Below are 24851 nucleotides of genomic sequence, written 5' to 3' on the forward strand. Positions count from 1 at the left end.
CAGCACTGGTTTTACTGAGTTGTGGGTGGAATGATTGGTATCAAATTGTTTAGCTTGTGGTGGTTGGAGGCATTTTCATCATATTTTCCTGTTGTTATGACACTCTTGTCTGTTTATTTGTTTTGCTTGCAGCAAGTGTGCATAGTCCTAAACTTCTGAGTTATTTGTGAATTTATTTGTAAAGTTCTTCCATTTTTAGTATGTTTGAAGTATATTTGAGAGTCATTTTGATGAGGTTTTAATTATGTTTCAAGATTTGTATGCTTTGACAGAAATTAAGGACAGTTTGAGGAAAGGACTGCTCTATGGTTTCAGTTAATATTTTTTTAAGATGTAGAATTCTCTTCACTGTTTTAGATTAAGCAAAAGCTTAAGTGCAAAATACAAAAGTATGAGAGCAATTGGGAGACATGGATTTGATGGATGGACCACTCAGTGGGTAGGGAATTGGCTGGATGGTAACACTTAAAGTGCTGGGGTAAACAGCTTAATGTCCAAGTGAAGATCAGTGATGAGTTACGTTCCTCAGGGACTGTTCTTGGGACTGGTGCTGTTCAACATTTTTGCTAGCAACACAGCAACATTATTTGCATTCCATGCAAGAGTGGATTTCTTACCTAGATATTCTTCATGAAGGCATAGCTAGAAATAGCCCGATAGGAATACATGTACGTTCAGTGTGTCAGTACTTGGTTAGGAGCTCTTTAATGATTAGAAAGGGTGCAGAAGTTTTCTGCTGTTTTCACTTCTAGCTTTAAAGGACATTCTTATCGACACAGAGGAAAAAGAGGTTTATTTTCAAATCAAGCCAAAACAGACCTTGTAGTAATAGAAACCACAATTTGCTTACTTACGAAGAAGGTTACACACAAGTCTATTTAATTTGAAAATGGAGATAGCCTCTTCACTACACTGTTACAGCCTTCCAATTGCTATCTTAATTGCTGCTACCAGTTAGCTTAATTGAGAAATCAACTGTTGATTTACACAGTTAATATTCCAAATACATTTGCATACATAAACACACAGCCTTGATTGATTTTTAGAAAAAGATGTCAGGAAAATATCTAGCTACTTTGTCTGGAGTTTTTGATTAACATTCCCAAGTGAAAATTACTCTCTGCAAACTGAAAGTAGACTTGGGCTAACTCACCAAACAACATTATTTCTGGTCATAACATCAACAAATATAGAAAAAACTTTAATTTTCATGCTTCACTTAAACTGCCTTTTCACTGAATGACTATTATTGTTTTCATACTTATTTTATACATTGCCTACATGACCTACTTCTTCTGCTAGGTCGGGATTTTTCTACTACTTGGATTAAGACATCCATCTAGCTGAGCAATCTGACCGTGGAGATAGCAAGTCCAGTAAGGTCCAGTACCTTCCAAGTGCTGTTTTTCACTTTTTTTTTTTTTTTTTTTTTTAATTAGATCTATCTTTTTTTGGCTTAAATAAATGGGGTTTATTTCTTACTACACTGCAGTTTTGGAGGAAGCCGAATAGCACCTTGTTTATTCCTGCTAAAGTACCAATACACCATATCAGCCCTATGCCTGTGTGCAAAAATAGGTGCACAGGAAAAGAAATAACTTCTGAGAACAAAGGTTAGATATTTCCAGAGTGCACATTAGAAATGGCTGTTTGTGTGTGTGTGTATGAACTCTATTTTTTTGAAAGAAATATAAAACAAAATGTTAAAATGGCATCACAACATGTTTCAGCACCATTCTTTCATGTGGGTAGGGGGTTGAATGGGTTGTCCAGAAGACTGAAATATGCATCAGAGATGCTCAGAAGATTGCCAAGCTGATTTGGATGGGACTGTTGAGTGTTGTCATTGCTGAAAGAGCAAAAAAGTTTCAGAGTTTTTTTGGGATGAGCAAATTGTCATCTTCAGAGTGTGGTAACATGGAGGAAGTTTGGGAATTGCTGACTGGTTTGAAGAGCATGTATTGAAAGAAAAAACTCTCAGAACCTTAGATCCCAGGTACTTTGCTTTAATTGCACACAATTGTGTTACATTTATGGAGGGTTTGATTGTAGTTCTAAAAACGATAGACTACTACATAGTAAAACTGGATTACAGGTTCCTGCACTAGGAATCTTGCTGCTGAGAGCTAGACCAGTATTTGCTCAAGTCCATCACTATTCAATTGTAGAGCTTGATGCTCCTGAAGAGAGACAAATTATTGCTTTGAAGAGCTGTGCTGGCAATGAAGAAAATACCAATGACAATGCTGGCTAATTATTTTCAAGTCAGTGTTAGGGCTATGTTATTAGTACAAAGACTGAAATGCAGTGTTGGAGATGTTGCATTTACTGATGAGAAGCTCTTCATTTTGACAAAGAACTGGCTTGCTGGCAGGCAAACTTGTCCTGCTGCTAAGGGGAAATTGGTAATGCTAAAAGATTGCTTTTGAGACACCTTCAAGAATGATAGAGTTTCTCTAAAGCAAACTTGAAAAACAAAACAATAAAAAATCCTGTTCCATTGCAGCAACAATAAAACATTCCTATTAAAGCCCACTCTTGGATGTTGTTTTTTTTTTTTGTTTGTTTGTTTTGAAATGGAGAGGTCTTTGAATGCCGGTGGAATTTTGGTGTGGTTTTAGGGGTTATTCTGCAGCCTTAAATTTGAGTTTGTTTTGAGGAATGTTCAGGCTGTAAGAGGAGAGCAATATAACGTTTTGTCTTACATGCTGTGAGAAGGAAGGGCAAGAAGAGAAAAATGAGAAAATGATATTGCAGGTAATGTATGAAAGGGGACAGTGAAAATGGAAAAATGGGAGAGAGATTAAAAAAGGAGAACATGGCTTAAAATGTTATATGATGAGTTGTTTGCAGGGTAAAAAAAAAAAAAAATGTAAAAAGAGAAGTCACAGCACTTTAGAGCAGTAAACCACAAAACCGTCACACCTGTAGAGGACATGTTTGCGTGTTGTGTTTTGGCTTTGAACAGATTTATTTTCTCATAACACACATTAAAACTTTTTGTTCAGTATAATTTTAAGCATACAGCTGTGGCTGCTTGCTTTTTATTGCTGAGTTTTCTTTGTTTACTGAAGCATACACTAAAGAAAATTTCAAGGTCATCCACATGAAGATAGATATTTATTGCTGTAACTCATGAAAATTGAAGTATGTAAAGAAGGCAGATGTTTTGCAAAATATGTTGTCAAAGTGATTATTCTGCCTCACAAATTACTCCTGAACTACTCCCCTTCAGAAGGAGCTTTAAAAGTGGGATACCTTGATTAAAGCACTATGCCTTTATTAGCAGCATTCAGCCCATTACATTACTGGGCCCTTCAAGAATATCAAGCAAAATACATGGATATCAATATGAAAAATTCAGAATTGCCCTCTTTGTTGAATCTTTATTATATTCTCAATTCCTCAAAACCACACAGAATTTGAGTTGTTTTTTTATCTCTAAATACAAAGTCTTAATTAAACTTAATCTGGTATAAATCAATGGCCAGACAGCCACAAAGAAGTGTTTTTATTGGACAGTGCAATGTAATATGGCTTTTTGTTTTTGAATGATAGTGTGTACACCCAGAAGGCAGGAGAGAAAAAATAGGTTTACTCATGCCTGAATGGGCTATTATTTTTATTATTATTTTTTTTCTTTTGCTACTTCTCTGAGACTTGTATATTAAATAGAGTCGAAGGTCTTCTTTATTCCACCTAGGTCAGTGTGCTTCTACAGTACTAACCCACATACCGGGCTATCTTCTAGTGATCCAAAAAAGTATTTCCATGTATCATATTTTTTTTTCCTGTTATTTTGGTAGCTGTTCTTGCAAATGGTTGAACTTTAAAACTAGATGTATACTTTTATTCCTTTTTTTTTTTTTTTTTCTTAAAATTTGTATTCATTTCATCAGGCTCTGTTGACTTGAAAACTTATATGTATTGTTCTCTTTCTCTGTTTCCGATGGCTAACATTCCAGGTTAATGAGCCTGTAAATTGATAAATAAATAGTACATTTCTGTGAATAAGTTGTTAGCCTGTGGCTCAGTTACATAATTCAAATGTACAAAATTTGAACTCATTCAAAGGGCATAACTTTTATGATCCATCTATTTGCTAGACTGGGTTGTCAAATAGAAACTTTGTCTACTACATCACTTTTCTACCATTGTTTGATTAAGCAGGGTAATAAATGTAGCTGAAATGACTTCATGAAGAATGCAAATAACTACAAAATAGTTCATTGGTTTTTGTTTCTTGTAGTTTTTATGTAGTCCTAAAGTGGACTAACTAACTTACATGACTTCCTGTCAGTTTAGCATCTGTCTTCTACCCTACATGAGGCTGGTGGTAGTTTCCAGGCAGTCTGACGTTAGTGAGGTGTTCCAGTATTGATCGTGGTAACAGGAAAATCAAAGGTTAGAATGGAAAAGCTTGATGTCCTCAACACATCATGTCCATATTGTTGCTGAGCCTTTTCAAAGGGTGCTGTAGAGGGTGAGAAATTTACTGCGACTTTCAGTCACTAGAGGGCACTTGAACGGTTATCACATGTACCGGCCAGTAGAAGGTGAAAATACACACCAAGCTCTGTGGGAGTGCAGACTGGGCACATAAATATAACCTCTGATGCATCAAGCTGTATATATATTAAAAAAAAAAAAAAAAAAAAAAAAAAAGATATACAGGAGAAAAGGAAGGCTCCAGTGCATAATAGAAGTGAGTAAAAAGTAGAAGGCACTGATTTCTTACCTAAAAAAAAAAAAAAAAAAAAAAAAGAAAGAAATATATTTTCAATATATTTTTGCTTTAAAACCATAAGACAGATTTATCCATTGTTTTAAAGAGAGCAGTAGAGAAGCTTCTTTATTTTATCTACACTTAAGGATTTTTAGTTCCTTACCAGTCTCACTGTAAAGCTCATACTGTTTCCTCTCTGAATTACCTTTAGTAATTTATAACCGCTGTGCTCTGTGTCATGGAATAAGTCTTCTTAGGTTGATTGAGGTTTCATTTTGTGTTTTTTTTGAGCCACTTCCTAATCAGAAATGTAATTAAGATCTTGAAGGTGATGTAAACTTTTGTTTACAGTTCTTTTTCCTTCTAATTACTCTCTTTCACAATGCATTTCAGTGACAACGGTTATGTGAACAGGCCTTGCCAAAATCTTGGTTGATTCACCTCCAGAATTTATTTCTTTGTTAGAAGTAGGATTCTAGTTTCTATTTTTTGTTGTTGTTTGGCAGAATGAAGAAAATATAGTGTTTCCTTGTAACATATATGACAGTATTTCCTTAACAAGTTGAAAAAAAGGATCAGATTATGGCCTTTAAGGTCAGTTCTGAGCAAAGGGGTCTTGGAATGGCACTGTGTCTCAGAAATACCAACCCTTGTTATGTTTCTTGATTCAGAGTTTTTCTCAGTTGGTCTGTAATAACAATTAACCGTAATGAAGGCTACAGCCCAGCTCAAATATGACAGCAAGCTAGTAAGGTTCCTTGCCTTTCTTGCCCATAATCTTCATGGTATAGGAGACAAATAAAACCATGCTGCCTGGGCAGAGTAGATCTATGCAGTGTTGAAGGCTGGGGGAAATCTTACTCCATGGTTCATGAAAGCAGCCCAACTCATCATCTAAAATACCACAGTAAAAGTTTGAACTAAATAAATGAAGTAAAAAGTAAAGTCTTGGTAGGTATCCTAGGCTTAAAAACTGACCCTTTAGATTTTAGCCTAGAACATGGAGCGAAATTTTCCTAGATAATGAAAATTTTGGAGTCACCACCCTTTCACAACTCAGGGAAAGCCAGTGCTCTTCAAACAAGCATTCTTGTACTCTTTTAGACTAGGCTTGACAGAGATAGGTAGACTTCTCAGTTTTGCTAACAAAGATGTACAGGGTTGCTTTAGTTCCCTTTTTAAAATAATTTGTTCTCTAGTGACTCTGAGTCCTAAAATAGCCTTAGATAATTACTACAGCTAAAACAGGTGTGGGAAAATAAAAAATGAGTGTCATTTTTTAAGACTTTCACTTTTAAGAAAAGATTGTGGCAAAACAATTTTCAAAAACAGTACCTAGAGAAACATCTCCCTATATCCGTTGTTATCTGAGAGATACCTTAAAAAAATGACCAATGCTTTCCTGCCAAAGATCTGAAAAAGGAAATAACAGTTAAATGTATTTGAAGTTGTACTGTATATAAATCAGTGATATGGCTTCAAGCGTTGTTGTACTTTTCCAATTATGCCTACCATCTAACATTCAATTTTTCCATTAGTGAAATGTTAGATATTCCCTTTGGCAGCTCTGCTTAAGTCATTTGGGATTCACATTTCTATTTTCCTAGGGTGACACATTCTGCTTGGAAGATTGATACTGAAACTTGTTTTGCATCTCTAATTGTTGCCTTATTTATGCTGTAACCTGAGGATATAAAAGACTAGACACTGAGCTGATGGCATTGAGATGAGTTGGAGTAACTCCACTGAATTTAGAGAGACCTCCTAATCTCTGTGAAGTAAATAGGAGATTTGTCCTTGACTTAAGAAATGTCAGGATGCTATGCAATGAATTTATTCAGACTGACAGCAGTGTAAATGAAATTAAAATACGGCTGGTTTGGGGCTGTAGAATAATGAAGAATGCACTGGGTTCACAAGTTTTACAAATCCGGAACATTATCATATCCCGAGTAAAATGTAGACAGAGACATCAGGTTACATTTCTGGTCTTTGGATCTGAAATGTGTTCACAAAATTAACTGAAGTACTTAAAATTTCAACAGAAAAGCATGTTTTATATTTTTACCTCATGCCTCCATTTAATTTGGCTTGCTCATTATGGAGAAAGATTTTAATCAGTGAAGTTAGTGAACTGGCTAATCTGTCATTATTTTGCTTTTCATTACCCTCCAAGATCATTCCTGTGCAGCTCCCGTATATTTAACTAAAATGAGGATTTAGCATTCTAAGGCATAAGCTTGTAATGATTCATTATTTCTAATATATTCAGTTCGTACCAGATAATTTCAAAGTAAATCCTTTTAACTAGTTCTCCTCAGTGGTCCTTATTTCAGCATTGTGCTAAGAAGCACTCCTGGAATCGATATCCCATACAACATCTTGGGGAACTCAAATTTTGATTTAAAAAGAAAAATAATGATATTTAAGGATGTCTGCTCTAAGATCATGAACTACCTGAGTTCACAACAATGTGAGATCACTGTCTACAGTGCCTATATTTACTGCATATTCCTCCATGAAAAAGCCTGTTTGTTATCATGTAGTAAGAATTTGTGCCTGTGAGTTACTTTTACTCAAATAAGAAAATGGACTCATAGAAAATAGCTGCACTGCAGGTATGCAGGTATTTGATTTTCAAATAATAATAATAATAATTTAGGACCTAAGAGCAAATTCCTAACATTTATATAATTTTCACAGACTGTTGGATTTCTGGGCTTCCAAATACAAGAAGAATTATCTGTCAAAACTCTGGAATAATCAAATATTTGGGCAAAGTAATCTATGGGTCACCCTTTTGCAATCATATGGAATTTGAGAGTAATGTACGGCTCTGTTTTTCCTTCCCTTGAGTGCAATAGAAAAGTTTGACAATTCTAAAACAATCAGAGGTATGGTTTGCCTTCAAAAGAAAACAGGAAATGCAAGTTTTATGTTTTTATTTCCTTTATGGCAACATCATGGGGATTCTTAGCAATTTTTAGCTGTTTTTGACAGGTCAGTTTTAAGAACTTATTTTTTTTCTGAATGTTGGGCGGTTTAATGAGTTATGCAGCTGACTGAAAGCCCTGACATTTTTATTTTTATTTATTTATTTTTTGGACAGCAGATGTAGTAAATGGAGAAAGCTAGATGGAGAAAGATTAAATTCCATGACTGCTGGACACAGTATATTGGTCAGAATTGTTAGCTTATAAATGTCCTTCATCCCATAGCATGTCTAAATCCATCAAATGTCTCTAACATATATAACCTACTTTCTTGCAGTATCCTTTTTCTCTGACATGATACCAGTGTTATTTACCATAAGTAAAATCTGTACCTATGTTGGACTTAAGTCAGAAAATTGAGGTTCATAAATGACAAGTGATTTGCTTTGAGGGGGAATACAGACCCTGGTTTCTCTCCCACAGAAGACAGTGACAACCCAACCTTTGCTTTTCACTGGTTTAGGAGTGGGGCCAAAACTAGGATGGTTATATCCATCTTTTTCTGTGAACTGGGTTCCAAATAAATCACCTGTTATATTAGCCCAAAATTATAAATGATCAGAGAGGAAGATAAACTACAGCAAGTCATTAGTGTGCCAAGGACTAGACCATTTAAACAATAAAGGTGATGTAATCTTTATTGATTTCTTTTCCTCACCCATATTATAAAACATTTTATTAAAGCCACCTGGGAAACACAAATCCAATGTTATGAATGTTTTACACTAAGACCATAGGATTTTATTTTCCTATGGAAAAAGTCAAAATCCAGGTGGCTGTGGGATGTAGAAAATGCACGTTCAAGTCTTTGCTGTACACAGAAGAGGAACAGATCTTGAGAGACAGCAGGTCCTTCTTTAAAACGTGGTCTTCAAACCACATCTCATCCAAATACCAGATAATTAAATTAATCTGGGCATCTTTCATTTTTTAAATTTGTTTCATAATTTTATTCTGAAATTGTGAGCTGTTGCCAGTAAAATCTTCACTTGAAACATTGCTTACCATTGGAGGAGAGGTGGAGGGCTTGCTTAATGGGCTTTTTTCCAAAGGAAAAGGGTTTTGTAGGGGGAAAAAAAAATTACACACACAAAAAAATCAAAACAACGAAACCTTATTCTTTAGAATGGTATGCTAGCTACTAAAACAGTTCCATTAGCTCCTCAAAAACTTTTAGAGGCCAATTTTAAACTGGATTTTGAATCACACTCTGGCAAGTAATATACAGTGTAAGTATTAATTAGAGGTAACGGTGTCTTTTAATTAACTGTAGTTTAAAATGTTGAGTGGAAAAAAAAAAAAAAAACAAACTTTATCAGCACTACTTTTTTGGTTATTTTTTAATTGTTACCTCTGGCCGTCTAACCTTCTCAGTAATTCAAATTAAATCTTTCCCAAAAGACCAAATTAGGCCTTTCTCTCCCCCTCCCTCCCCAAAGAAAATAAAACATTACACAAATGTCGAGAATTACTTCTGCAGTATATTGGGTAAAGGACAAACACCCTTGTCAAAACAGGATACCTGGTCAGAACCACACATCACTCAGCACTCTCTCTTCACACACATTGCTGCCCAGATTAGAGATAGCCAGGAAGTGCGTGTTGTTTACTTGGAAGCTGGCATGAGAACTGCACCGATGTTCCAGCTCTCCAGGATGGAGAGGGGACGTAATAAAGAATGCAGCAATCATCTACAACTTCCCTCCCTCATTCTCCATGACTTTTTGACCACTAGCTTAGTTTACGTTTAACAATTGGGGGAAAAAATAGTCATGTCATCCTAATCGTTTATTTTTAATGGTTTTCAGTTTAGCAATGTTTGCTTGGATGGTATTTTATTTTATTTTATTTTTTCTTCACATTAAAATCAGTTTCTTTAAGCTTTATTTTCTGAAGTCTTCTAAAGTGTTGTTCATTAGTTCTATACACTCAGGGAGACCAACATCCTGTGTTTGGAATTGGGTACAATGGCAGTGACAATGTGTGTCCTCTGTGACTTGATGTCAAAATGCTATATGAATTGTTCCCTAAATTCTCACACATGGACTATGAGTTTATTCTGTAGAAAATGCTTCAGGCTGAGAAAAAAACACCACCTTACAATGGCCATGAAAATCATGTCATTTATAGAGCTAATGATCAAAGATTTCAAAGGACAAGAATGCCCTCGATGGTCACTATTGTGTTGTCTGTTAATGTCCTGGGTTACTGGAAGCTCAAGGGGGAACAGAATGTTCTGGATGGGCAGATTTCACAAAGGTTTTTATTAATGCTACAGAACCAGACCATATAATATTGTGCTTTTATCTCCTTGTGCTTCAGGAACACAGAACTTAGTTCTTGTCTTCTTTGTGGGTCACCGAAATCATATAAAAACTGGAATAATAATAATAATAATAATAAAAAGTGTCCAGAACATTTCCTTAATTATTATTTTTGGTTAAATGACAGAGTTGGTAAAGTTCAAGTGACCTCATTTCCGATTTACTGAAACTAGAGTTGAAGAATACTATTAATGGACAAAAAAACAGGGATGCAATGTGTCTAGGGGGGCATATAAAGCTTCACTAGAAGACAGCAGCTGGAGCCCAGGACGTTAAAAAACTTTTTATTCCTTTGGGGATTTCCTCACCATTCAAGTACTAACTTTCTTCCATTGAGGACTCTGAAATACTAACCAAATGTCATATTTTGATCTATAATTTGCAGGATCGAATCTATGTCTAGAAGCTCTTTTGCTTTCAGTGGAAAAAAATACTAACCCAAAATACAATCAGTCTTTAAACAAACAAATGAAAAACCACATATAGCAGAAAGGTGCCTCATCTCCTAAAATGTTACTCATGACAAAAGACGTTCAAATTATCCTCTTTGAAGATATAGAATCATTCAAATGTATTGTGTAGATACATAACAGATTCAGATTTGTGTGGTGTGCTCTCTTGGTTAGACAAGAATGCCCTGGCAGCTTAATGTTCATTAACATTAAATACTGTAAGGGACAGTCTCAAAATCCTGTTTTAGCTTCATCTAATGTGAGGCCTTTGTGGAATTTCACTGCTTTGAACTTGTATATCGAGGGACATACAGGAAAATTAACTCGGATTTAAGCATATTAGCTAACATTTGTGCAGACACTTCAAGAAAAAATGAAGACACAGAATTTTAAAGCCAACTTAATTCTGTTTAAGTATGTCTACACAAGAGATTAGTGCTCCTTAAAAGGGAATTCAGAGTAAATGTGAGAACAGAAACTGATTCCTAGACTGGTGACCTAACCACTCACAATTTGTACAGGAAACAAGTAGTTGCTTCTTTCAATCTGTGATTAATGTGGTTCAATCTGTCCAATAGCATGCTCAGCTATAATTATTTGTGTAACTGCTAACATTTTTTAACATAAGACTTGTAGACACATTTCTGAGAGTTTCTTTAGAATTTGTTTCATTTTTGAAGGGGTTAAGACAAATGCAGTGTTTGCTGCCCCCATCATTTGAAATGTTCTTGACTTTAATGCCAAGTATAGCCTACTCAGGCTTTTCTTTGTATTTGAAGAGCTGCATGGCATCATAATGGGTGGGTAAAAAGTGGGGTTTGCAGGGCTCAAGTTAGAAAACTTTAATTTTTTGGGAAAACCTGTAACTCACTGCACTGGTAAGGCTGTAGGCATCAAGTTTTAGGATCAAAAAATTATGAAGTCATCTCAAAGCCACATTTAGCCACTGAATGGAGAATACTTTGAATGTTTTCCTCCAAAATTCTGAAGTATCATCAAGACAAAAAAATAATCTAAATCTTTTTTTTTTTTTAAATTGTTGTAGAACTTTCTCCAATAATTTCCTCTCAGTGGAAGAACACTTATTTATTTATTGTAGCTTAAAATTGTAATAAGGTAAAGCACTATGTCAGTTTCCATGCAAATACTGCATTTAATTTTGTTCTATTCTGATTACAAAGGTTTCTTTTTTCAGTAAGAGCACTAAAGCTTCTCTTAAAAAAACACACAAATGATTTCAGTCCAAATCAGTTATTTTTGTAAATTAACTCTACTAATGTGTAGGAAAGGGGTTGTTTTTGATAAATAAATCCAATAATTCTTCTAACAAATAATGTGTCTCTACTAACTATCAATATATTCTGCCTCAATACCAAACAATTCCCGGAACAAGGAACACTGATTCTCTTCTTATTTAATTAGAAGACTTGTTTCTCATGGGCACTCATGCTGATTTATGAATACCTATTGTTCTTAATTTAACTACACATTCAGTTTTGCACAATGGAAGACATACACACTCTGGCCTTGATTCATTCAACATACCTATGAGACCCAAGCATCTACGTGTTTTACTATTAAGCACCTAATTCTAGAAGCCCTTAGGCTACAATAAATATAATTTTATCAAGCAATTAACTCAGGAATTCTATGAAGAATGCAGGGGGAGGTATGTTCCTCTTTAAGATGGCAAATGCTACACAAATCTAACAAAAAGAGGTTTTTGTTTAAGTGCTTTAATGTGAGAAAATTCAAATAAGCATCTAAAACTTCAGGGTCCAAATTCTTCTGTCATTAACAGTAATACAAATTTACTGAATTCAGATCAAATACAATTATGAGACAGTGGTGTTTGTTTTTGCCATGGTGTTTTTTTTTCAATGTGATTAGATCTTACTGGAACCTCTTAGGTCCCCAGCAGAAAATTCAGAGTCCCCTGAAAACAATAACATGGTAATGGGATTAGGAGTGTTCTTTACCCTTTCCCTCCCCTCTTTTTCTCTCCCCTGTTCTTTCTCCTTTCTCTACCCCTCCTTGTCTCCTGTCAGTACAAGCAGAGGTATGCAAAAGTAAAAGGACAATCAGAAATAGCAAACATAATTCGAATCTTCAAAACAATGTTGTTTGTTAGTAACTGAGATGTCTTTTCAGTAGAATCTTTTTTTAATAATTTTGGGTAATTGGTGTCAGGGTTAACTGATGCATGCCTGCTTCTACAGGGCCAGTATAGACATTAAGTCCTATAAGCCATCGAAAGGGTGAGGAATAGCTGGAGGAAGATTTGCAATATCACCTTAGTTTAAACTCTTGGTGTAAAGACTTGTCAGCTTAAGTTGTAAGAAGGAGCAAAACAAAAATAATTTTGAAGGAATATAGGGTTGTGTGTACACCATGTATGTCCACCCAGCTTTCTCCAATCAAAATATTTTTGACGATCGAAGATAGATTTTATGTTAAAATAGACTTTGACTGTATTTTGGTACTCCTGTCTACACAACTTACTATGTTTGATCTACTTACATATGAGATGGCTCTAGGTCATCATTTTTTTATCATCCTAACTAGCTTTAAGCAAGACAGTGTCATCTTGGTCAAGTTTAATCTCACAGATTTTGCTTGTAACATCCACAACTTCAATTTACAGCTTTTCTGAGAGTAATGTCTGCTTCAGGTTCCCCATAGCATGTTGTCATTGTGGTAATTAAGAGTCTCGTGGGTTGTACATCTGACAGAGGATTTTGGTCCAGGTAAATCCTTCCCTTCCACCTGAGTGAAGAGTTGGATCAAGTGTCGTGACCATGCACAGTTTCACCCTGCATCAGGAAAAATGAATCCTGCAGATTTTCATGTAAAATATATTTTTTTTAAATGTAACTGTTATGTTAGCAGAATTGAATCAGAGTGTCCTCTGGAAATGATGTAGCCATTTAGTTTTGTCGGTGTCATTCCTGATAGATGTATGTCTCTCCACTGATGGAGAGATTTTGGAGTTTCTTGCAGCTTCCTTCAGTGGTGTACTTTCTTGCAGGATGGAAAGCTCATCCTGAGTCTCTTATGGCACTTTAGGCTGTACTAGTCACAGAGAAACGTGTTTTTTTTTTGTGTGTGTTTGTTGTTGTTGTTGTTTATTTATTTATTTATTTATTTTTGTTCCAGCTGCCACCTTCTGCATGTTTGAAAGCCTGTTAACACCCCCAACCCACCACAGATCATTTAATCTCTGCTTAAAGGTTTTCTTTCTAAAAATTCTGTTCATTCTCCTCCCTCTTGTTGTTCATGGTTATTGAAGAACAGAGTACCAGTTTGGACACAGGGCTCACTTAACCCAGCATTCGTATAGTGTCAGCTGAATGAAACTGAAAGATAGCTTTCTATATATTGAAAATTGATTTACATGGGAATCTCACTATTATATTTGCCTTTTTCTTCCCAACAGCATGACATCATTAGTACAATAGCTTCTGAGCCACTACAAAGCCCAAATCATTGCTGAAGTTTCTCCATTTAATGAGCTACCCTTCATATTGCAATTGAAAAGTTATGTAGTTAATTATTCTTGCCTAACTGCAGATCCTCAAATTTATTCTCAGAGAGTTGCATCCTATTTTTTCAGGTCATTTCTCCAATTTGACAGGATCATTTCGAATTCTAATCCTGTCCTCCAAGGTACTCACAATTCTTCCCAACTCTGTGATGCTTGCAAATTTAATAAGAACATTTCCATAATACTTATCAGTTACATATATATATATATATATATAAAGAAAAAAAAGTTCCATAATTGTAAATTATTGCTGACTTAAGTATTCATATGAATGTTGTTTTTTTGTTGTTTGCTTTTTAGTTAGTGACCTCTTCAGGATTCAGTAATTATGAGAATGCTACTAAACAGGATTTCATGTGGGTTGTACATCATTCTAGAAGTCCAGAACTCCAGAGTTACAAAATCTGCAAGTCCAGATTTTGTACCAACTTTTTGTGAAAGTAAGTCCTGTATGACAAGATTCTCAAATGGGGTAGCATTTTAGTTCCATTTTTCCTTCTGGTGTCATTACTTGAAGCATTCAAAACTTAAACTGCTCTCTATTGAAGTTGATAACATATTGGGAACATTTTCCAGTTCCCAAATGGACATCAGCTTCTCTACATGGAAGCTAAATTTAGTAATTCCTAGCCTCCACAAAGAAGCATTGTAAGGGTTTGTGGTGCTGTAGTTTAAGCAGGGACTTTACTATTAAATGTACTATGGTACGGGAGTGATAACTGTTTCTAGAAAACACAGTCAAAATTCTTGCATTGTGCTGATTATTCTTTCCAAATCAACAGCCTTTCCATGAGTTATGATCCACTTTTCTCAGTGTATGCTATTATTTGTTTTAAAAATCTACGTCCATTTAAAACAAGTCTCAGCTCAGTTTGATTTACTGAGCATTTAAGCCCCAAAGGATGCATAGTCAATGCATTCCATTAAAGAATAAATACACAAATCTCCTAACAATGTCCAGATTTTGCTTATTGCTTGTTACATTTACAGCGCAGTTCTGGGCATTCGGGCCTTTAGTTTCTGCTACTGACCGTTTGTGACTGTTAATTACTTAACATCTCTGTACTCGAGTTCCCTTATCTGGGCATTTTACCAACCTCAGAAGGGTATTATAAGATTGAACTAAGAACTGGCCTTTTGAGTTCAACAGATAAAAAGTGCTGTTGAAGTGCCAAGCAGTACTGAAAATCTAGAGGGACAGTGCTGACATTTAGGATGTAGTTCGCATTTTTCTTGCTGTTTAGCTTCGCTAACTTCAGCAGTTACTTCTGCTATTCATTTGCAGATGGAAGAATCACATCCTGTGTTTTTAAGAGGCAAGGAAGAACAGGCCCATTCCACCAGGGGTAGAATATGTGCAAGCCTCTTCTGTTCAGCTTCCCAGTGAGAAAGAAGCAGATGTAACAAAGTGTAGTTATATTCTAAATATATATATTTTTTTCATTTAAGAAATATTCATTTTGGAACAGAGATGGGTCAGCAGGGTCAAGGGCCATCCCTACATTTAGATTACTAATGTAGTTAGTCTCTCGTATTACTTCAGGTTTAGGAATGGTCTGCTGAGAAATAGAAGCTGAGGGCAAATTTAGCTGCAGTTCTGCATGACTCTTCTTGCTTTCTTCAGGACCTTGTGCAGCAGAAGTGAATGTCATCACCAGGATGTTTTTCCTCACAGCACAATGCTCTGATGGTTTTCTGGGAAACACGCTTGAGAAGACCAACAGATTACCTTTGGCATTATCTGTTTTAGCAAGTCCAGATCTCACTTGAAATCAAGTTACCAATATTATATTATTTCTATAGCCCACAAAACACAATGTTTTTTCTTCCAAGATCACATGCCTATTAACTTGAAGCTCTTAGTAGTGTTTCACTTCTCATCTTCCACACCTAAAAGTGGTTTTCATTTCGAACTCTTGATGATTCTTTTCAAATAGAATAGAGTGGTTCATTTGGAAGGGACCTTCAAAGATCATCAAGTCCAACTGCCTGACAACTTCAGGGCTAACCAAAAGTTAAAGCATATTATTAAGGGTATTATCCAAATGCCTCTTGAACACTGACAGGCACAGGGCATCAACCACCTCGCTAGGCAGCCTGTTCAAGCATTTGACCACCCTCATGGTAAATTAATGTTTCCTCATGTCCTGTCTGAACCTCTCTCATCTGAATGGCTTTGAGCCATTCCCTCATGTCCTGTCCTCAGCGAGCAGAGGCACCTGCCTTCACTTCCTCTCCTCAAGAAGCTGCAGAGAGCCATGAGGCCACCTCTTGGCCTCCTCTTCTCCAGACTGGACAGCCCAAGTGCCTTCAGCCTCTCCTCACAGCATGTGCCTGCCAGACCTTTTATCAGCTTTGTTGCCTTCCTCTGGATGCTTTCAAGCATGTTGACATACTTTTTATATTGTGGAGCCCAGAACTGCATACAACATTCAAGGTGAGGCCACAGCAACGCAAAATGTAGTGGGAGAATCACCCTTCTTGACCAGCTGGCTGTGCTGTGTTTCATGCACCCCAAAAGGCAGTTTGCCCTCCTGGCTGCCAGGGCACACTGCTGGCTCATGTTGAGCCTGCTGTTGACAGCACCCCCAGATCGCTTCCTGCTGAGCTGCTCTCCAGCCATTTGTCTCCCCATCTGTGCCTGTGTCAGGTATTACTCTGTCCCATGTGCAGAGCATGGCATTTCCTTTGTTGAATTTCATGCTGTCCTAATTGCCCAGTGGTTCAATCTGTCAAGATTCCTCCAGGCCTCTTTTCACTCCAGGGAGTCAACAGAAGCTGCCAGTTTAGTACTTGCTGAGGATTCACTCCAGTTGTGCATCCAGGTCACTGATAAAAATGCTGAACAGGACTGGCCCTAGAATTGAGCCCTGGAGAACACTGCCAGTGACCAGCCACCAGCCAGATGTAGCTCCCTTTACTTCGAGTAGTACAATTGAGGCTGTTCATCACCCAGCACAGCATTAACCTGTTTATCTGACAGTTGGATTAATTTTCCAGACCTTCTGGACATGAGGGACAGTATCTAAGGCCTTACTAAAATACAGAAAGATTATGTCTGCTGCCTTCTCTTCATCCACCAACTGGGTGAATGTATTATAGAAGGAGAACAAATTACTAAGGCAGGACTTTCCCTTGATGAACCCATCCATGTTGACTATGCCTGATAATAGCTTTGTTCACTAAATGGCTTTCAGCATCCCCCAAGTTAGTCTTCCCCAGAACTTTTCCAAGGATTGAAGTTAGACCAACAGGTCTGTAGTTCCACAGGGCTTCTCTCATGCCCTTTTTGTACGTAGGTATAACACTGGCTAGCTTCCAGGCAGCAGGGACTTCCATGGGCTCCCACAGCCTTTGGTAAATTAGAGCTCTTGAAATGAGTGATTTATTGGATCATTGTTGATCATATGCTCATTTACGTAAACACTTACTCAGTACTGCAGTGGCCCATTTTTAAATGCTTCCAAGGCAAACTGGGAGTTTTTTAGAAGCAGTAGAATGTGGTGTGTGTGGTCCTTCTAAAAGAAAGGACCAATATTAGTGAGATTTGTTGTTTGCAATGAGTTCTAAACAAAAATATAAAACCAATCATTTTTAGCAACTGACATTCACAAACTCAGTGTCCTTATTTCAGACACAAATATATTGCTTGAATTACTAAATAGTAAAAACTTTCTATTTTTCACTGCTCCATCTAGACCAATAGCAGTTTAATTTTCCTCCAGTTGGATACCACATACCACTTAACAACCTCTGGAGTGACTGCACTATTCTTAAGAAATGCCAATGTTGCATACAAGAGAAAACAATGAATGGCACTACTGACAGGATGATATATTTTCTATATAAATTATTTTTTAACAGGACAAATTCTATATGTATTATTTAAACAACCTATATTTTCTACCTGTTTACCAAGTACTTCTTTGTTCTGTGTTAATTCAAAGTAGCATTTATGGTCATCTGATCCTTTTGAAAACACGGTACTCGTCACAAGGAAATCAAAGTATTCTTACTTCATGTGGAAAATCTTCTTACTTCATGTGAATACACATCAGTAAATTAAACTAATGTGAGTAAATTGAGTGTCCCTGCAGATGCAAGATTACCAGACAGAAAGAAAAGTGTTAACTCATTTCAGCCTGATTTTTTTTTTAACCTGACCCCATATGGAGATGCCATCAGTGACTTGATTAGTCCTTCATAAAGCTTTTTAGGATTTAGAACAGATAACTAGGATGACAGAAAGGGAATGCAGTTAAGTTAAACAGCAGCTCAAGTGGGGGAACTGTAACAGCCAGTATTAAAGGAGACTGACTGTAGGCTTTGAGAAGAGCTTATCAGACTGGATCCACTGCATTGATTCTCCCATCCACTGAGCTGTGATTAACACAGTTCCATATGAAGCTGGAGAAAAAAAACAGGATTTAGTAATATCTGCAAAATGTATTGTTCTGAAGGAAAAATAGACTAGTTTGGCTGGTGGATCTAGGATAGGTGCCAAGATAGCTAAATCAGCACTCTTGGGAAAGAGTGTGGAAAGTCCCCCAATGCTGTACAGTGTGTTAAAATAGTTCTTTTGTTTGCATCACGTTGAGGTTGAATAAGATACCATCTGTGCTGAGCTTTACGTCTTATGACCATAATTGGCCTGTTTTCGGCTCCTGCTACTCAGAAGAGGCTGCGAAGATGGGTACCGCCACAAAGCAGGTCTGGATGGGTGCCCAGTCTGCACTGGCTTGCTTCTGCAAAGGGCTCACTTCTGCAAAGCTTCCAAAAAATGCAGTAGGACTCTTCACAGATTGGCGGCATGAGGCAATGCTCTCTAAGAACTAGCTCAGAATCAAAAGATTTAGGAAGACTTGGAGAATAACAATGCATTTGGGGTTTGTTTCCTGTGGTAAGAAGGCATAAGCAGTCACAGATTATATACATATGAGTAAATTAAATGTGCCTGGGATTGTTCTCTGACTTTGAGGCCAAATGTCATGGAAGAGGCTGTTCATACTGTTAAACTCTCTGACTCCAGATCAGGGTGCTGGAATTCAAATTCCCATTGGGAATAACCCCTGGCCAGTGCCAGCTTCTGACCGGGGTCCAGGAATTGTTTGCAAGAGCGACTGACAGCCTTGGGCCAAAACTCTGCCTGGAAACTTCATAAAAATTTAACCGTGTTGAAGACAGACACAGAGTCCAGAACTTTCCATAGACTGCTTCATTTACTGATAGACATGTAGTCTCTGTGTCCAGGTACATTTCTGCTTGTGTGTCCTCCATGCATGACATTTGAACCCAATCAATTTATAATTTGACATAGAGGAAGAAATATCGATCACATAGAGTGCTACAGGGATAATAAAAGCAGGTAGAATAAAGAGTGTTTGAGGCAAACACTACAGTGTGAGTAATACTTCATGTATATCTTAATACTATATATATATATCTTTCTAACTTGTATTTTTCCTTTTTTATTAGCTGAGCTCTTAAGACTTCTTGAGCATATGCATATTTTTGGGTCAGGTGAAATACAGTAGGTTTGTCTGGCTATGTACGAGTAAAACTGGCTGAAACAGTTAATGAAATAATTAGATGAATTGGTGGTTGTTTCGATCATGTATTACACAGCCAAATATTGAGCGATGGAGTCCACATTTTACTGCTCTGCGCAGTAGAGGGAGAAAAAGTGTTGTGACAGTAAATTTGAGCAACTACAGGGAAGAAACTGGTGGAAGTGTGTGGGGGATCAGGTGTTCTGGCAGCATGATGTAAAGCAATAGGCATATGAGCTTTTATTGGCACTTGTCTGCTTCGCTCAAAATGAGAGCTTCCTTGAAAAATTACCCCCCGGGTAGGTAGTGTTTCAAAGCTATGTGAGAGTGTTAGCAGAGAGTTGTGTCAGTGAACACATTCCTAGATAATCTCTGTGCTGGCAGCTGTGTGGTGCTGGAACTTGGAATATTGCAGAGAAGCAGAGAAGTGCCCAGTCACAACATTCAGCCTCTTCTAAGCATAGGAGCAACCTGAGCAGCAAAAGAAGAGGGTGTTGTCTGAGGCAAACACGAGACCCATGTCACTGGGGAGATCTCTCTATTGCAGACAATTCTGTGTTATTCCCATACTACAGCAGTATCTGATCCATCTCAGTTCTGAATCCTTACTCTTCTGCTGGCATTATTTTCCAGATGGGAGACTGAGGGACAGAAAACCCATGGTTTGCTTAAGCAGCGTGGACCATCTGTACCTAAGCAGGAAATGAGCTGGGTCTCCGGAGCCCCGGCACAAGGCTGTCATCATAGGGTAGTCTATTTTCCCCGTGCCACGATGCTCCTTGTGAAATAAAATGCCTTCCTCTGCTCCCTTGGGAATCTAATTCTGTGTACTGAATAAATAAAAGATTGAAAGCAGGAACACGAATAATTTTCTTTCCCTTTTAAGACTCTGCCGGCTAATTTATTCTGTGTTCGTATTTCACTTTTCCCTATCTACCTTCCACATTTTCTGTGTTTTCATCCATGTTTAAAGCACGCTGTCTCTTTCACATGTCATTCTTTCTTAACAACATAATACTTGACATAATCTGCCCTCTGGATCCTTTCTGTGGTGTAATTATGTTATCTTTGCTGTTATTGATTTCTGTTGCTAGGGGATGAGGTCGTGCCACTTCTGGCCAGTTCCCTCTTTGCAATTCAGCTGTATTCTTTTAACTCTTCAAGATTTTCCTCCTGAGAACACTGAGTGCCAAGTTTTGAAGTCATACAAAAATGCCAGCAATCCCAGAGGATGATTTTGTCTGAGGAAAGATCGCAAGATTTAATTATAAAAAAGGAGACCAGATAGCAATTGGGAGAGATTCTGATCTCAGCTGTTCTTCTCTGAGAGCAGAATTTGGCCAACAAACTTCGATTTTTCATCAGCCCTACAATGTTATTGTTCAACAGTTTGAATGCTTCCAAGTCAAAATATAGGATTTTTTTATCAGTTGCACACTTCCAATTGAATTCCTTTATTTATTTATTTATTTAATTATTTTGAAAGGGCCATGTCCTTTTGGAATACATAAACTATTTTTGCTGCTTATAAAGTTTCTGCTTTTTATTGGATCTACCTTCCATTTTCTCTGCAGAGCAGAAATTTGGTTCAACAAAATGAAGGAACTTATGTGGAGCTTTTTAGATGCAAATAATATTTGAAGCCAAAGGGAGGGGTGAAAAAGCTGAGGGAGTCTTTTTAAAACAAAATTGCTGCTTTCAACATAAACTGGGATTTGCTTTTGCCCCCTTCCCTTCCCTTCCCTTCCCTTCCCTTCCCTTCCCTTCCCTTCCCTTCCCTTCCCTTCCCTTCCCTTCCCTTCCCTTCCCTTCCCTTCCCTTCCCTTCCCTTCCCTTCCCTTCCCTTCCCTTCCCTTCCCTTCCCTTCCCTTCCCTTCCCTTCCCTTCCCTTCCCTTCCCTTCCCTTCCCTTCCCTTCCCTTCCCTTCCCTTCCCTTCCCTTCCCTTCCCTTCCCTTCCCTTCCCTTCCCTTCCCTTCCCTTCCCTTCCCTTCCCTTCCCTTCCCTGTTGTGAGCTATGCTCTTCAGTGCATTTTTAATATGAAGTCAGGATAAAAGCTACAGCTTCTGACTACCTGTTTAAACTCTCAAGATCTTACTGCACCATTTTACTGAGTACTTTGATTTCTGCCAGCCTCTCTATGAGCCCCCAGTATCATGCAGGGATTACAAAATTTGCAGATGGTCACTCTTTTTATCTATGAGGTGTCAGGTGGGAGCAGACAAGCTATGCCAGACCCTTGTGCCTGCTCTACTTCAGCCTGCTCTGGGCTTTGCAGCTGGATTTGCTGTGAGCCCTGGTTGATATGCTCTGTGGTCAAAAAAGGCTGCCAGTATGTGATAGGAGCCTGCAAAGCACTACAGGAGTTGGTCCAGCAGCTTCAGAAAAGATCAAGATAAAATAACAGACTGGTTTAAAGGGTTTTTAGCATACTGTTTTATTGCATCTTGACTGTAGTTTGCTTTTCTTGCATGAGGCTTTCAGACCCTGCCTAGTATATGCTGATTTTAACACTAGAAATTCTGTAATTATCTACAATTTATTTGAAATGTGGCAGAAGGTAGAAGAAAACATTTCCTTTTTTTTTTTTTTTTTTTTCTTTCTATTTTTTTTTTCTTTCTGTTTGCCATTGAAATTTGGATGTTACAGAGGTGCAGAGGTGTCTCTGAATAAAATCCTAGACTTATGTTCCTTTGTATACAATAGATGTTCAACTTGTAGTGAATCTGATAGCAGAACGTGCATTTATAATGAGGTCTGTATCAGTGTTCTTGGTTTAAGCAAAGAGACATCTCTCTTCCCCTTACCTAAGACCACACTTCTTTAAGAAATACCTTCGTGCTTTCTGTATTAGTATACCTTTCAGCCTGCTCTCTTCACTTTGGTAATGAATATGTAAGTGAAAACAGCAAATATATCTGCCATCAAATTGCATACACGCAAAGGGGAGTAGTCTCAAAGTGACTTTTGAACTTTTAAACCTGAAGTGTTTGCACCAGATGCTTTTTCTTATTCTAATCCAGCATGAAATGTGTCCGAAGCTGAATGCCTTAGCAAAATGAACTATTTTCATCTTACATGGTTCTCGGATGAATCATGAGCTTTGTGCCATGTAGTGCAGAGTCCTTGCACGTTCTTGCACGCATGCACACACGTTGGTTTCCTGTAAAGAAATACTGATTTCTGCATCAAGTTACAGCATGCCAGAGATCTGAGAGCTGGATAACCATATCGCAGCAGCTGACATAAAGGGGTGCATAAAGGATAAGGGTACAAACACTGTCATCTCATTGCTGGAAGCTCAAAAACAGCATGAGGCTAAATGGGCATAAGTATTTTTTTTTGCCTCTGCAAGTTTTGATGTTCCTAAAATCTTTCTGCCTGTCTTACATGGTACAGAGCTCATGCTCGATCAACCAGACACCAAGGGAATTCATATGTTTTAGACACATGTCCTTTTCCAGCTTGAGGGTAAGCTAGGTGTGTTAGCATGTAGCAACTGTTACGGAGAAAATGATTCATGAAGCCATCTCCTGAGAGCATGGGAGGGAGGGACTGGTGGGAAATTTTTATGTGAGCAAAAGGAAAGATGTTGCTAAATGTTCATGAGGTGAGCGGTGGAAAGCTGAAACGTCTGCAGAGGGCTCTGCCTTGTTCAAACATAAACAGCTGCATAATGAAATAGCATTTTTAAAAAAAAACTGATAAAGCTAAAGTCTCACCTTCTGTTAGCAGCTCCCTGTGGTAATGCCAACAATCCTTTATGAGCCCTGTAGGAACAGCTTCTTTAGTTACAGCTATCAGAAAGGGGCTCTTCTCTGCCTCCTCCTCCTTCTGGCAGAGTTCCCAGACTGGACCCATTTGGCTGACAACTTGCTCACCTGCATCAGTCGATGGCACACAAAAGCATCCCAGAGCACTTGGCTCCAATCTTCCTCAAGGTGAGAAAAGCTCAGTGACAGACACGCTCAGCATGCAAAGTCTCTCAGCACCAGGAGCTGTGGGTGTGAGGTTCCCCGTCACGCTAAGTGGAGTCACACGCCAGTTCCTGACAGCCTGCAATGAAGATGCAGTCCAGCTGCCAGCCAAACCATCAAGTGCCTACCTCGGCACTTTCTGTTCCTATGAGTTTAGTCCTAAGCAAATGAATATTTTTCCTAGACTTAATATAATAAATAAATCATGCTAACAAGTGACGTCCATGGGAGGAAACAGGGTGAAGCAGAACTGTTAGTATATTTGTACAAAGCAAGGATAGCTGATTTAATCCATTTAAGTTCCTTTCTTGTTTAGAAAGACCTTGTTTGTTTCAGATCAACCTGACAGTATAAATATAAATCTGCTCACTGATGCTATAATCTGAGTCTTTAATGAAGCCCTTTGAAGCAGAACTTACACACTGAGCGCTCTTGGTTATATATCCGTTACCTCTTACAGCTTAATTTAAACTCATAGCTTATACAGCAATAAGGAAGTTTCAAAATATGAAATTTACATCCTTGGGTAATCCACTGAAAACACTTATTTACAGTGATAGCAACACAGAAGGGGATTACTAATAGCTTTCATTTCCCAACCGCTGCTGCAGGCAGCAAAACAATGGAATTAAGTCTGGCTTTATGTGCAGTCTAATCAGTTGATTCCAGGATTACTGACTCTCTCTGGCTTCTGTGGCTATGAATACATAAAGCTGGTCAGTCCTGCAGTGTTGCGTTTGTACTCCTGCCATTGAATTAGCTCAAGGCATGCTTGATGAGGTGGGAAGAAAACAACTGGAAGGGAAGAAATAGGGAGCCAAGGGAAGGACGTTGGACAGTCGGGGTTGTTTGGGATTAGTACAACTGTATTGGAGTCAATAAGACTCTCTGGGTGATGAATCAATACAAAATTTGGCTATAATATTTAAATCCAAGAAAAATGCTCTCTAGTTCTGTGGAGACTGACCAGGGTCACTTACTGCTTAATTTTCCTCATCGTAATTGTTCTCTTCCAATACTTTTGTGGTTTCTTTGGGGGAACTTTTGGTATGGTATTGTGTTAGCAGAGCCAGTCTGCTTTGTACAGGTTTCATATATGTAGGCAAAAGCAGCCGCTTGTTTAATTGTAACTGTATAATTTGCTTGGTGTACACAAGTTTCAGTGAAGGTTTGGCAAACCCAGTCTTGGCCTTCACTGAATCAGGCAAAGAATTTACCAAAAGAGGTGGTATAGGCACTTAACTTGTGTCCTTAGGCAGTTACTGAAACCCCGTGGTGCTCTCAGCA

At 37.8% G+C, this 24851-nt stretch overlaps 3 long non-coding RNA genes across 7 annotated transcripts in view; 1 reads left to right on the forward strand and 2 right to left on the reverse strand.

Annotated features, from left to right (window-relative positions):
- The window catches only part of LOC311432298, a 660648-nt gene that overhangs the window by 391756 nt on the left and 244041 nt on the right, over positions 1 to 24851 (reverse strand). The window lies entirely within an intron of this gene.
- The window catches only part of LOC311432295, a 167050-nt gene that overhangs the window by 78444 nt on the left and 63755 nt on the right, over positions 1 to 24851 (forward strand). The gene's annotated exons all lie outside the window — the stretch shown is intronic.
- Positions 11625 to 23648, reverse strand: LOC311430932. Its single transcript, XR_014689121.1, has 5 exons — positions 23469 to 23648; positions 23310 to 23357; positions 22666 to 22763; positions 17471 to 17557; positions 11625 to 12431 (listed from the first exon to the last, which is right to left on the reverse strand). It is a non-coding gene; the product is annotated as an uncharacterized lncRNA (long non-coding RNA).

This window comes from Aythya ferina (assembly GCF_964211825.1).
Source record: "Aythya ferina genome assembly, chromosome: 2".
Taxonomy (NCBI): domain Eukaryota; kingdom Metazoa; phylum Chordata; class Aves; order Anseriformes; family Anatidae; genus Aythya; species Aythya ferina.